The following is a 13,394-nucleotide window of genomic DNA, read 5'->3' on the forward strand; positions in this document are numbered from 1 at the left end:
AGTGTAGCATGTCGTCCAAAATTATCAATAAACGTCATAGTATAGCATGTCGTCCAAAATCATGAATAAACGTCATAGTATAGCATGTTGTGCAAAATCATGAATAAAAGTCATAGTATAGCATGTCGTTCAAAATCGTGAATAAAGTCATAGTATAGCATGTCGTCCAAAATCATGAAAAAAGTCATAGTATAGCATGTTGTGCAAAATCATGAATAAAAGTCATAGTGTAGCATGTCGTCCAAAATCATGAATAAACGTCATAGTATAGCATGTCGTTCAAAATCGTGAATAAAGTCATAGTATAGCATGTCGTCCAAAATCATGAAAAAAGTCATAGTATAGCATGTCGTCCAAAATCATGAAAAAACGTCATAGTGTAGCATGTCGTGCAAGATCATGAAAAAAAGTCATAGTATAGCATGTCGTCTAAAATCATGAATAAATGCAATAGTGTAGCATGTCGTTCAAAATCGTGAAAAAAGTCATAGTATAGCATGTCGTACAAAATCATGAATAAACGTCATAGTGTAGCATGTCGTTCAAAATCGTGAATAAAGTAATGGTATAGCATGTCGTCCAAAATCATGAAAAAAGTCATAGTATAACATGTCGTCTATAATCATGAAAAAAACGTCATAGTGTAGCATGTCGTCCAAAATCATGAAAAAAGTCATAGTATAGCATGTCGTCCAAAATCATGAATAAATGTAATAGTGTACCATGTCGTTCAAAATCGTGAAAAAAAGTCATAGTATAGCATGTTGTCCAAAATCATGAATAAATGCAATAGTGTAGCATGTCGTCCAAAATCATCAATAAACGTCATAGTATAGCATGTCGTCCAAAATCATGACTAAACGTCATAGTATAGCATGTCGTTCAAAATCGTGAATAAAGTCATAGTATAGCATGTCGTCCAAAATCATGAAAAAAGTCATAGTATAGCATGTCGTCCAAAATCATGAAAAAACGTCATAGTGTAGCATGTCGTGCAAGATCATGAAAAAAAGTCATAGTATAGCATGTCGCCTAAAATCATGAATAAATGCAATAGTGTAGCATGTCGTTCAAAATCGTGAAAAAAGTCATAGTATAGCATGTCGTACAAAATCATGAAAAAAAGTCATAGTGTAGAATGTCGTCCAAAATCATGAAAAAACGTCATAGTATAGCATGTCGTCCAAAATCATGAATAAACATCATAGTATAGCATGTCATGCAAAATCGTGAATAAAGTAATGGTATAGCATGTCGTCCAAAATCATGAAAAAAGTCATAGTATAACATGTCGTCTATAATCATGAAAAAAACGTCATAGTGTAGCATGTCGTCCAAAATCATGAAAAAAAGTCATAGTATAGCATGTCGTCCAAAATCATGAATAAATGTAATAGTGTACCATGTCGTTCAAAATCGTGAAAAAAAGTCATAGTATAGCATGTTGTGCAAAATCATGAATAAAAGTCATAGTGTAGCATGTCGTCCAAAATCATCAATAAACGTCATAGTATAGCATGTCGTCCAAAATCATGAATAAACATCATAGTATAGCATGTCGTTCAAAATCGTGAATAAAGTCATAGTATAGCATGTCGTCCAAAATCATGAAAAAAGTCATAGTATAGCATGTCGTCCAAAATCATGAATAAAAGTCATAGTATAGCATGTCGTACAAAATCATGAAAAAAAGTCATAGTGTAGAATGTCGTCCAAAATCATGAAAAAACGTCATAGTATAGCATGTCGTCCAAAATCATGAATAAACATCATAGTATAGCATGTCGTTCAAAATCGTGAATAAAGTAATGGTATAGCATGTCGTCCAAAATCATGAAAAAAGTCATAGTATAACATGTCGTCTATAATCATGAAAAAAACGTCATAGTGTAGCATGTCGTCCAAAATCATGAAAAAAAGTCATAGTATAGCATGTCGTCCAAAATCATGAATAAATGTAATAGTGTACCATGTCGTTCAAAATCGTGAAAAAAAGTCATAGTATAGCATGTTGTCCAAAATCATGAATAAATGTAATAGTGTACCATGTCGTTCAAAATCGTGAAAAAAAGTCATAGTATAGCATGTCGTCCAAAATCATGAATAAATGTAATAGTGTACCATGTCCTTCAAAATCGTGAAAAAAAGTCATAGTATAGCATGTTGTGCAAAATCATGAATAAAAGTCATAGTGTAGCATGTCGTCCAAAATCATCAATAAACGTCATAGTATAGCATGTCGTCCAAAATCATGACTAAACGTCATAGTATAGCATGTCGTTCAAAATCGTGAATAAAGTCATAGTATAGCATGTCGTCCAAAATCATGAAAAAAGTCATAGTATAGCATGTCGTCCAAAATCATGAAAAAACGTCATAGTGTAGCATGTCGTGCAAGATCATGAAAAAAAGTCATAGTATAGCATGTCGTCTAAAATCATGAATAAATGCAATAGTGTAGCATGTCGTTCAAAATCGTGAAAAAAGTCATAGTATAGCATGTCGTACAAAATCATGAATAAACGTCATAGTGTAGCATGTCGTTCAAAATCGTGAATAAAGTAATGGTATAGCATGTCGTCCAAAATCATGAAAAAAGTCATAGTATAACATGTCGTCTATAATCATGAAAAAAACGTCATAGTGTAGCATGTCGTCCAAAATCATGAAAAAAAGTCATAGTATAGCATGTCGTCCAAAATCATGAATAAATGTAATAGTGTACCATGTCGTTCAAGATCGTGAAAAAAAGTCATAGTATAGCATGTTGTGCAAAATCATGAATAAAAGTCATAGTGTAGCATGTCGTCCAAAATCATCAATAAACGTCATAGTATAGCATGTCGTCCAAAATCATGACTAAACGTCATAGTATAGGATGTCGTTCAAAATCGTGAATAAAGTCATAGTATAGCATGTCGTCCAAAATCATGAAAAAAGTCATAGTATAGCATGTCGTACAAAATCATGAAAAAACGTCATAGTGTAGCATGTCGTGCAAGATCATGAAAAAAAGTCATAGTATAGCATGTCGTCTAAAATCATGAATAAATGCAATAGTGTAGCATGTCGTTCAAAATCGTGAAAAAAGTCATAGTATAGCATGTCGTACAAAATCATGAATAAACGTCATAGTGTAGCATGTCGTCCAAAATCATGAATAAAAGTCATAGTATAGCATGTCGTCCAAGATTATGAAAAAACGTCATAGTGTAGAATGTCGTCCAAAATCATGAAAAAAAGTCATAGTATAGCTTGTCGTCCAAAATCATGAAAAAAAGTTATGGTATAGCATGTCGTCCAAAATCATGAAAAAAAGTCATAGTGTAGCATGTCGTCCAAAATCATGAAAAAAAGTCATAGTATAGCATGTCGTCCAAAATGGTGAATAAAGTCATAGTATAGCATGTCATCCAAAATCATGAATAAACGTCATAGTACAGCATGTCGTCCAAAATCGTGAATAAAGTTATAGTGTAGCATGTCGTCCAAAATCGTGAATAAATGTCATAGTATAGCATGTCGTCCAAAATCATAAAAGTAAGTCATAGTATAGCATGTCTTCCAAAATCATGAAAAAAAGTCATAGTGTAGCATGTCGTCCAAAATCATGAAAAAAAGTCATAGTATAGCATGTTGTCCAAAATCATGAAAAAAAGTCATAGTATAGCATGTCGTCCAAAATCGTGAATAAAAGTCATAGTGTAGCATGTCGTCCAAAATCATGAATAAACATCATAGTATAGCATGTCGTTCAAAATCGTGAATAAAGTAATAGTATAGCATGTCGTCCAAAATCATGAAAAAAGTCATAGTATAGCATGTCTTCCAAAATCATGAAAAAAAGTCATAGTGTAGCATGTCGTCCAAAATCATGAAAAAAAGTCATAGTATAGCATGTCGTCCAAAATCATGAAAAAACGTCATAGTATAGCATGTCGTACAAAATCATGAAAAAAAGTCATAGTATAGCATGTCATCCAAAATCATGAATAAACGTCATAGTACAGCATGTTGTCCAAAATCGTGAATAAATGTCATAGTGTAGCATGTCGTCCAAAATCGTGAATAAATGTCATAGTGTAGCATGTCGTCCAAAATCATAAAAATAAGTCATAGTATAGCATGTCTTCCAAAATCATGAAAAAAAGTCATAGTGTAGCATGTCGTCCAAAATCATGAAAAAAAGTCATAGTATAGCATGTCGTCCAAAATCGTGAATCAAAGTCATAGTGTAGCATGTCGTCCAACATCATGAATAAACATCATAGTATAGCATGTCGTTCAAAATCGTGAATAAAGTAATAGTATAGCATGTCGTCCAAAATCATGAAAAAAGTCATAGTATAGCATGTCTTCCAAAATCGTGAAAAAAAGTCATAGTGTAGCATGTCGTCCAAAATCATGAAAAAAAGTCATAGTATAGCATGTCGTCCAAAATCATGAAAAAAAGTCATAGTATAGCATGTCGTCCAAAATCGTGAAAAAAGTCATAGTGTAGCATGTCGTCCAAAATCATGAATAAACATCATAGTATAGCATGTCGTTCAAAATCGTGAATAAAGTAATAGTATAGCATGTCGTCCAAAATCATGAAAAAAGTCATAGTATAGCATGTTGTCCAAAATCATGAAAAAACGTCATAGTGTAGCATGTCGTTCAAGATCATGAAAAAAAGTCATAGTATAGCATGTTGTCCAAAATCATGAATAAAAGTCATAGTGTAGCATGTCGTCCAAAATCATGAATAAACGTCATAGTATAGCATGTCGTTCAAAATCGTGAATAAAGTCATAGTATAGCATGTCGTCCAAAATCATGAAAAAAGTCATAGTATAGCATGTCGTCCAAAATCATGAATAAACATCATAGTATAGCATGTCGTCCAAAATCATGAAAAAAGTCATAGTATAGCATGTCGTCCAAAATCATGAAAAAACGTCATAGTGTAGCATGTCGTACAAAATCATGAAAAACAGTCATAGTATAGCATGTCGTCCAAAATCATGAAAAACACCTGACGTACTTTTGTATGTTAGAGTATGACTTTTCTTTTTTCAATATGAAATATGTCATGCTCTTCTCTTACAGTTTATGGCATGTTTTATTTCATATCATGTTATGACATTTTTATGCAACTGTTTGAGACATAATTTACACTGACATATTATGAATGTTTATTTAAGATACTATACCATGACATTTTTTCATAATGTTACGTATCCCTACCTGTCTTAGATATATTTTTTTCATTCTCTTACACTGTTTATTATTGGTAAATGACATACTACACAATGCCTGGAATGCTCTCAGCTGGCTGGTCCTGTCTGGAACGGGTAAAATCCAAAAATCCAAGTGGCAACCTCTGGGGCTTAAAAATTAAGCCAGCACAAGTCCCTCTATTCTCCACTTGAGGCTGCCTCCAGAAGTGAATCAATCCCCACAGACCCAAAACTGCCGAAGCTTCCAACAGAGGTGTTTACATGTATACAGCCTGGTACAAAAAAAAGTTTCAGTCTCTTTGTTAATTTCCTTTATTATCATAAATGTACAGGGGGTTAAACTTTAAATAAATCACCTGTTTACATTTCATTACGGCTTTAAGTTACGCAAAATTAAGGCTGTGTTCACTGTGAGCGACAGGTTGTCTTCAACCTGTCAAGGCTTAAAATGTGAGTCCACAAACCAACGGCTGACGTCACAGTAGCCGCGTACATTATATTATTCAGTCTACGGTAAAATATAGCTAACCAATATAAAAACTGAAAAACTAAATTGCTAACTGAACAGACAGTCTTGTTGACCACCACTTACCTTGGTGTGAACAATGATGCGCGGCACTCTCATCACTCTGAGAGAAGAGGAACCTCCGTGAGGTCTGCAGTAACTTTACGATGCCACTTATCAACGAAACACCCAGCAATGTTGTGCTACATGGCTGCTTTGGTTACAGCCAGTGGGGAAAGAAATACTCTGATCTTTTATTTGAGCAGGCCAAAAAGTAGCAACACCTCAGCTCAGACAAACTCTGTTGCAAGTACTGCAGTCAAAATTTGACTCATGTAAAAGTACAAAGTATTAGTATCAAAATATACTTCAAGTACAAAAAGTAAAAGTACCCATCATGCAGACTAGCTCATTTCAGAATAATGGAAATATATAATGTATATTATGCACTGCACTATCCACACTCCTGCATTCACATATACTACTGACCATGCTGTACACTGTGTTCATACCGTACCACCAGCTGATTATTTTGTATAACAGTCTACTATGTGTATCACTAACTTATACCTGCACTGCCTACTGTAACCACTGCACATACTGTCCATACTGCAGCACGTTCATACACACTGTTGTATAGATGTAGTGTCATCATATCTCCTCACTGTTTATTCCACAGTCTATTCATTCTTTATTTTATGCACTTTAATGTTTTTCTGCACTTCAGATCAGATGCTGCTGTGTAGTTTAATCTAAAGTAATATATCATGTCATTTTGCATCAGTATTCTGAATCTGTAAATTAACTAAAGCTGTCAGGCAAATATATCTCCCTCTTATGTGAAGTGTAGTAGAAGTACAAAGGAGCTATATATGCAAACACTCATATACATGTACACTCAAAGTACATTTCAAGTACATCAAAACTTAACTGAAGTGCAGCACTGGAGTAAATGTACTTAGTTATTTTCCTCTGTGACCTGTGAGGAGTTTAAGTTGTTTATTACATCTTTATTTTTTATGTCACAGAATCTCACAGGTCAGAAATTTAGTTACACTGAAATCAGAATAAATCAAAAGTTATCCAGGCAGTTGTTGAACATCATCAAGAAGTTGATGCTCCAAGCTGCTAAAATTCAACTGGCTATTGCATTTCAATAAGTACATTTCAACCAATTATCTTCTTTAAACTGATGTGACAAAACTTCATTCAAACATAAAAACAAAAAGAAAAAAAGAAGACCACATTATGCAAGTCGGATTCCGTGACTAATCCTGTCCTATCTAAGTAACATTCATGTCAAGATGTTGTTGTCATTAAAAAAAAAAATGGTGAGCGCTTGTTTTTATGAAGCGCTGGAATGAGGCTCGACCCAGCACCAAGAAAAACACTCTGTAAACACAGGCCCTTAGATGAAAATTTAAGGGACACCTTAGCCCTAAGTAGTTTTATGCAGCCAGGTTCAGGTTCATAATCTTCACTTGGAAATCTTTCTTGATGTTTTTCTAAATAATTATTTTCACATCTATCTGATGCTCCAGCTGCTTCTTCTTTGTCCATCAGTGAAGTTCTGCCTCCATCTAGTGGCTGAATGACAGAACAACACCCCTTTCTCCCTCTTAACTCAATAACTTTGAGAGTGAAAGTCCACTTATTAAAACCTTTCATTCAAAGATGACAATAAGTAAAGTGAAACAGTCAGCTCTTACAGAGATTCATCATCACACTCCTCAGTTTCTTGTTTTTGCTTCAGCTTAATTTCAGCACTCTGGAAAGATGTGGATCCACCTCACAGAGAGCAACGATCAGAAGTGAACTGGCTTCAGTTCCCTTGTTCCGCACCGTGTCGATCACATGTCGTGCTTTGTCTGCTCTGAGTTTTGCTCTGGCCGACTGCATTTCATCATCATTTATAACCTGACGATCCAGGAATTTATCCAGAAGCTGGTTCAGATTTCTTGAGCAGCAGCAGTAATGTTTACAACAGCAAAGTCACTATATACATTTAATGATATCTCACTGGAAACAAATCTGAAATGTCAACACCATAACAGGCCTCACAATACTGAGTGATGTTTACAAAGGATGAAGAACACAGACATGAGCCAGTATCTGTAATTCCCCCTGTCCTCTGTCCTCCTCCCTCTGCTGCTCAGGTGAGTCACTACCTGCAGGTTACGCTGGTCAATTTTCAGATAAGTGGCAAACCTGTTAGGTTTGTAGGTCAGTTGAAATGAGGACCCAAAGTCAGAGCAGTGGGCAGGTGGATTTGGAACAAAAGGCAGGTAACTGAAAGTCCAACAGAAAGAGGAACCAAAACTAAACTAAAAGCCAAGTGAGATGAACACAAGAGAGCAGACAGGAGACGGAGCAGAGGCACCATGATCACGGGGATGAACTGACGGGGGAAACACTGGGCTTTAAATACACAAGGGCTGATTACTTACTACACACAGGTGAGTGAAACAAGACACAGGTAAAACACATGAGGTCATCCACAAAGGCCAGAAAACTCAGGAAGTAAAAGTAACACTAAACAGAGTGAGACCACATTTCAAAATAAAACAGGAACTGGACACAAACACATGAACATTAACTTGACAGAAAACAGGCGGCAAACGGACAAAGGCAGGAAGTGAACACAACATGACTCATGAGGAGAGAACCACTGCCTGCACCCTCTCCCTACCCACAACCACTCTGTCTCCACGCTCACGCCACGTGTCACGTGTCCACTACACAGAGTGCCGTCCCAAACTGACTAGCAACATGAATCCAATAAAAGTGAGACAAACAGACATAAAGAACATAAAATGGGAGTAACTTGACTTTTCTCCATGGTTACCAAACATAACAACAGCTCCTTTACCTCCTCAGAGAGGGAGGAGTGTCCCACAGTTTGCTGCTGTATTTACATCCTACACCTTGATGTAGGAGCTTCATTCAGCTGTGAAGGAGACACTGACACTCTGAGACAGAGTGGGAGTGGGTAGGGTCCAGATCTGAAAGGCCCAACCTGTAAAACAAATCAGGAAACAGACTGAAGATGGATGAATATCTGAAACAAGGAAAAACCCCATTGGCTTTTTGACGAGGGAACCAGGGCGACGCTAACTTCAGGGTCAGCCAACAGAAAAACGTTGTAAAGACGTTGTCACGCTCCGTTTCTCTGTATCTATCTGTCTGTATCTCTGTATCTATCTCTCTGTATCTCCGTATATCTCTCTCTGTATCTCTGTATCTATCTGTCTGTATCTCTGTATCTATCTGTCTGTATCTCTGTATCTATCTCTCCGTATCTCTGTATCCATCTCTCTGTATCTCTGTATCTATCTCTTTGTATCTCTGTATCTATCTCTCTGTATCTATCTCTCTGTATCTCTGTATCTATCTCTCTGTATCTCTGTATCTATCTCTTTGTATCTCTGTATCTATCTGTCTGTATCTCTGTATCTATCTCTTTGTATCTCTGTATCTACCTGTCTGTATCTCTGTATCTATCTCTTTGTATCTCTGTATCTATCTCTCTGTATCTCTGTATCTATCTCTCTGTACCTCTGTATCTATCTCTCTGTATCTCTGAATCTATCTCTCTGTATCTCTGTATCTATCTCTCTGTGTCTCTGTATATCTCTCTCTGTATCTCTGTATCTATCTCTCTGTATGTATCTCTCTGTATCTATGTATGTATCTCTCTGTATCTCTTTATATCTCTCTCTGTATCTCTGTATCTATCTGTCTGTATCTATCTCTTTGTATCTCTGTATCTATCTCTCTGTATCTCTGTATCTATCTCTCTGTATGTATCTCTCTGTATCTCTGTATCTATCTCTCTGTATCTCTGTATCTATCTGTATCTCTGTATCTATCTCTCTGTATCTCTGTATCTATATCTCTGTACCTCTGTATCTATCTCTCTGTATCTATCTCTCTGTATATCTGTATCTATCTGTATCTCTGTATCTATCTCTCTGTATCTCTGAATCTATCTCTCTGTATCTCTGTATCTATCTCTCTGTGTCTCTGTATATCTCTCTCTGTATCTCTGTATCTATCTCTCTGTATGTATCTCTCTGTATCTCTGTATATATCTCTCTGTATTTCTGTATCTATCTCTCTGTATCTCTGTATCTATCTCTCTGTATCTATCTCTTTGTATCTCTGTATCTATCTGTCTGTATCTCTGTATCTCTCTGTATCTCTGTATCCATCTCTCTGTATCTCTGTATCTATCTGTCTGTATCTCTGTATCTATCTCTTTGTATCTCTGTATCTATCTGTCTGTATCTCTGTATCTATCTCTTTGTATCTCTGTATCTATCTCTCTGTGTCTCTGTATATCTCTCTCTGTATCTCTGTATCTATCTCTCTGTATCTCTGTATCTATCTGTCTGTATCTCTGTATCTACCTCTCTGTACCTCTGTATCTATCTCTCTGTACCTCTGTATCTATCTCTCTATATCTATCTCTCTATATCTCTGTATCTATCTCTCTGTACATCTGTATATCTCTCTCTGTATTTCTGTATCTGTCTCTCTGTATCTCTGTATCTATCTCTCTGTATCTATCTCTTTGTATCTCTGTATCTATCTGTCTGTATCTCTGTATCTATCTCTTTGTATCTCTGTATCTATCTGTCTGTATCTCTGTATCTCTCTGTATCTCTGTATCTATCTCTTTGTATCTCTGTATCCATCTCTCTGTATCTCTGTATCTATCTGTCTGTATCTCTGTATCTATCTCTTTGTATCTCTGTATCTATCTGTCTGTATCTCTGTATATCTCTCTCTGTATCTATCTCTCTGTATCTCTGTATCTATCTCTCTGCTTCCACACAGTCACCAGGGTCTGTCTAATGCTTCATCATCTGCTCATGTGTATCTGAACAGGTTGAACACTGCAGGAAGTGACAGGGTCAGAGCTAAGATGCCAAACATCAGCTGTGTAGCTGTGAACTCCCACACCACTTAAACCATTACAAATGAACAGAACGACTGAGCTGAAGTGGACCACCTCTGTGACCAAACATCTTCTTTCTTCCTGGTTTTTAATATTGTTTGATTGAAATGTTCCAGTCACAGTTTGTAAAATGCCTTCACTTTGCTTTCTTCAATACAACCAAAAGACACTCCCATTTCTAAGGACATTTGGGCTTAAAGCTATAGTTGGTAATCCTGTTCAGAAACACTTTTTGTTATACTGGGTGAAATGGTCCTTCCATCCTGAGAGGAGTCAATACATAATGTGTTCAGAAAAAGGAATGAAAAAAAATCCGACCTCTGTGGCAGCTGCAGGCCTGTAAAAACTCTGACCAATCCCTGCCATTCGGTGCGAATGGAAAGAACCAATCAAATGCCTTCATGTCTCGTATTGCCTGAGCCCCCCTCCGTCCCTCCCTCCCTCCTCCCTGCGCTCACTCATCACATGTCACCGAAATATTCAGCACACTCCTCAGCAGAAATACTGAGTTAGCAGGAGTTTGCTGCACAATGGCAGAGGAAATGCAGCCAAAAGTACCACTTCCAGTGTTACTTGTAACGGCTCGCCCCACTAAACAGGCTGAGAAAAGAAAGTCTGAGGCAGAAAAGGCTGCAACAAAAAAGGCTTTGGATAAAGTGAGAGGACAAACCAGACATCAACAGCAGTCCAGCTTTTGAACGGTGGAGACAACTGAGGGAGCTGAAGGGCCTGAAAAGTGATGCAGAGGTTGCTGTCTTTCTGTTGGACAGGTAATTATTTGTTTGCTTTGGGGGATTTGTTATTTTACTCGGCTCTCCTCTGCTCTGCTCACTGCAGGCTGCATGTTCAGGCATGTCTGGACTCGTGGCTTTGGATGGAGCACTGACGGGAGTGGGAGCAGGGGGCGGAGCTTAGAGGAGGTGCCGCTTTCAAATCTTGCTAGCTCTCCAACATTACCAACTATGGCTTTAAGGCCCAGACACACCAGACCCACATCAAAGAACTAGCGGTGATGAAGGTTGACTGTTGTGCCGCCTCCTGTCACCTGTTTCTCGTTCAGAAAGTTGCACTTGAACGCACCACAAAGACTACAGCCAATGGCCAACCAGCATGTACGCCCTGCACCTGCGTCAGAGGAAATAATTCTCCATAGCAGCAGGTGGTGGTTATCTCTATACGTCATTCAAAAAGGGAAACAGGAAGACCACCAGAATGGAGTCCAGATGTTTGTTAGCCAGATAACACACGAACAACACAACCTGGTGTTGAAAGAACAGATCATATTTACCATGCACTGGTGAACAGAGAGGAGAACTTAAGTCAGTGCACCAAAAATAAAGACACAATTAGCCACATTTTAGCACTCAGCTCGCACATTAGCCATGATAGCTAGAAAAAAGAAAACGAGATGGCTAATTGTTACTCTCAGTTTTCAGGTGATTTGCCAATCTTGTTGTGGATTTGTGACGAGTGTCCTTTGGCATATCTGGCACTCAACTGTCTCATCTTTGCAAATTTTGAAACTGACATTTCTGTATCAGTGAGCCTGTCTTGAGTGGTCAAACTGTCCCTGTTTCAGTAGTGCTGGACTACTGGTGACTGACGTTAGAGAGTGAGGTGGAGTCACAAAACTATCACTAAGTACAAATATCCTAGAATAAATACAGATAATTAATGTTGATGCCTAATGAATAATTTTGGATAACTTTCTATATTTATGGGATTTTTTGGGTAATGTAAAAAAAAAAAAGTAATGTAACATGCTGAATCTGCCAAAAAAAAAAAAAAAAAAAAGCCAATAAGGGCCATCGCAGGCCAACAGCACAGGAAGCACTGCAAAAACCAGGCCAACAGACACTCAGTGACGGCCCCACATCGACCAACGGCCGACCGTCAGCTAAATGTGTCAGGACCTTTAGCCTGTACTTCAGGAGGTGCTAAACAAGCTCTGTTTGGATGCTTTATGTTGATTACCTTATTTACATTAAAGCAGTGCTTAATTTGAGCCGGAACGTACTGGAACTCATACCAGGATCTTTTCAGAAAAGGCCCTGGTGCGTTCCGGAACTAATTTGCATGGGTCTAGAACTTTTCGCATCTAAAAACTACATACAGTATTGGCTGATGTCACTAGTGTTGCAGGGTATACTGGTAATGGTAGACTGCGGTACTAAAACTCCACAGTACATATGATAGTTCAAAGTCCAATCGCAAGACGGTGAGTGTCCATGCGCCATCCTGGTGCGCGCTGGTCAATAACGGCCTGCGCCGGCCACCTGGCACTCAATATGCTGCTGTAGTAGTTTGTTTTCCAGACATGTGAGTATCTTTGAGCAGTGAAAGTTATTATTTATTTATTTTTACTTGTCGGCAGTGATTTGTTTTCCACAGAGCTCTATGTGCTAGCATTTTACCCGCATTTGCGACTAAAAATAGTTTTGTGCGCGCAAAATAAATCATTCAGCTCGCTGTGCGAGTACAGATTTCAACCAGCAGCAGAAAGTAAAATCAAATCCTGCCGGTTGTGGGTTGAACGGGAGTCACAGACAGGATATGGCGGTCAAATATGGTGGAGGCTCATAGTGCTCCGCGCCGCAACATAACGGCTTACCGGCGAGTCCGACTCCAGGTCCAGTAATTTCCTCTTCTCGGCATCATGACTGCGCAGTAGTACCTGGACAACTGAGCCGTGGCGGCACACAGGTAT

Source organism: Epinephelus lanceolatus, chromosome 20, assembly GCF_041903045.1.
Source record: "Epinephelus lanceolatus isolate andai-2023 chromosome 20, ASM4190304v1, whole genome shotgun sequence".
In the NCBI taxonomy this organism is placed as follows: Eukaryota; Metazoa; Chordata; class Actinopteri; order Perciformes; family Serranidae; genus Epinephelus; species Epinephelus lanceolatus.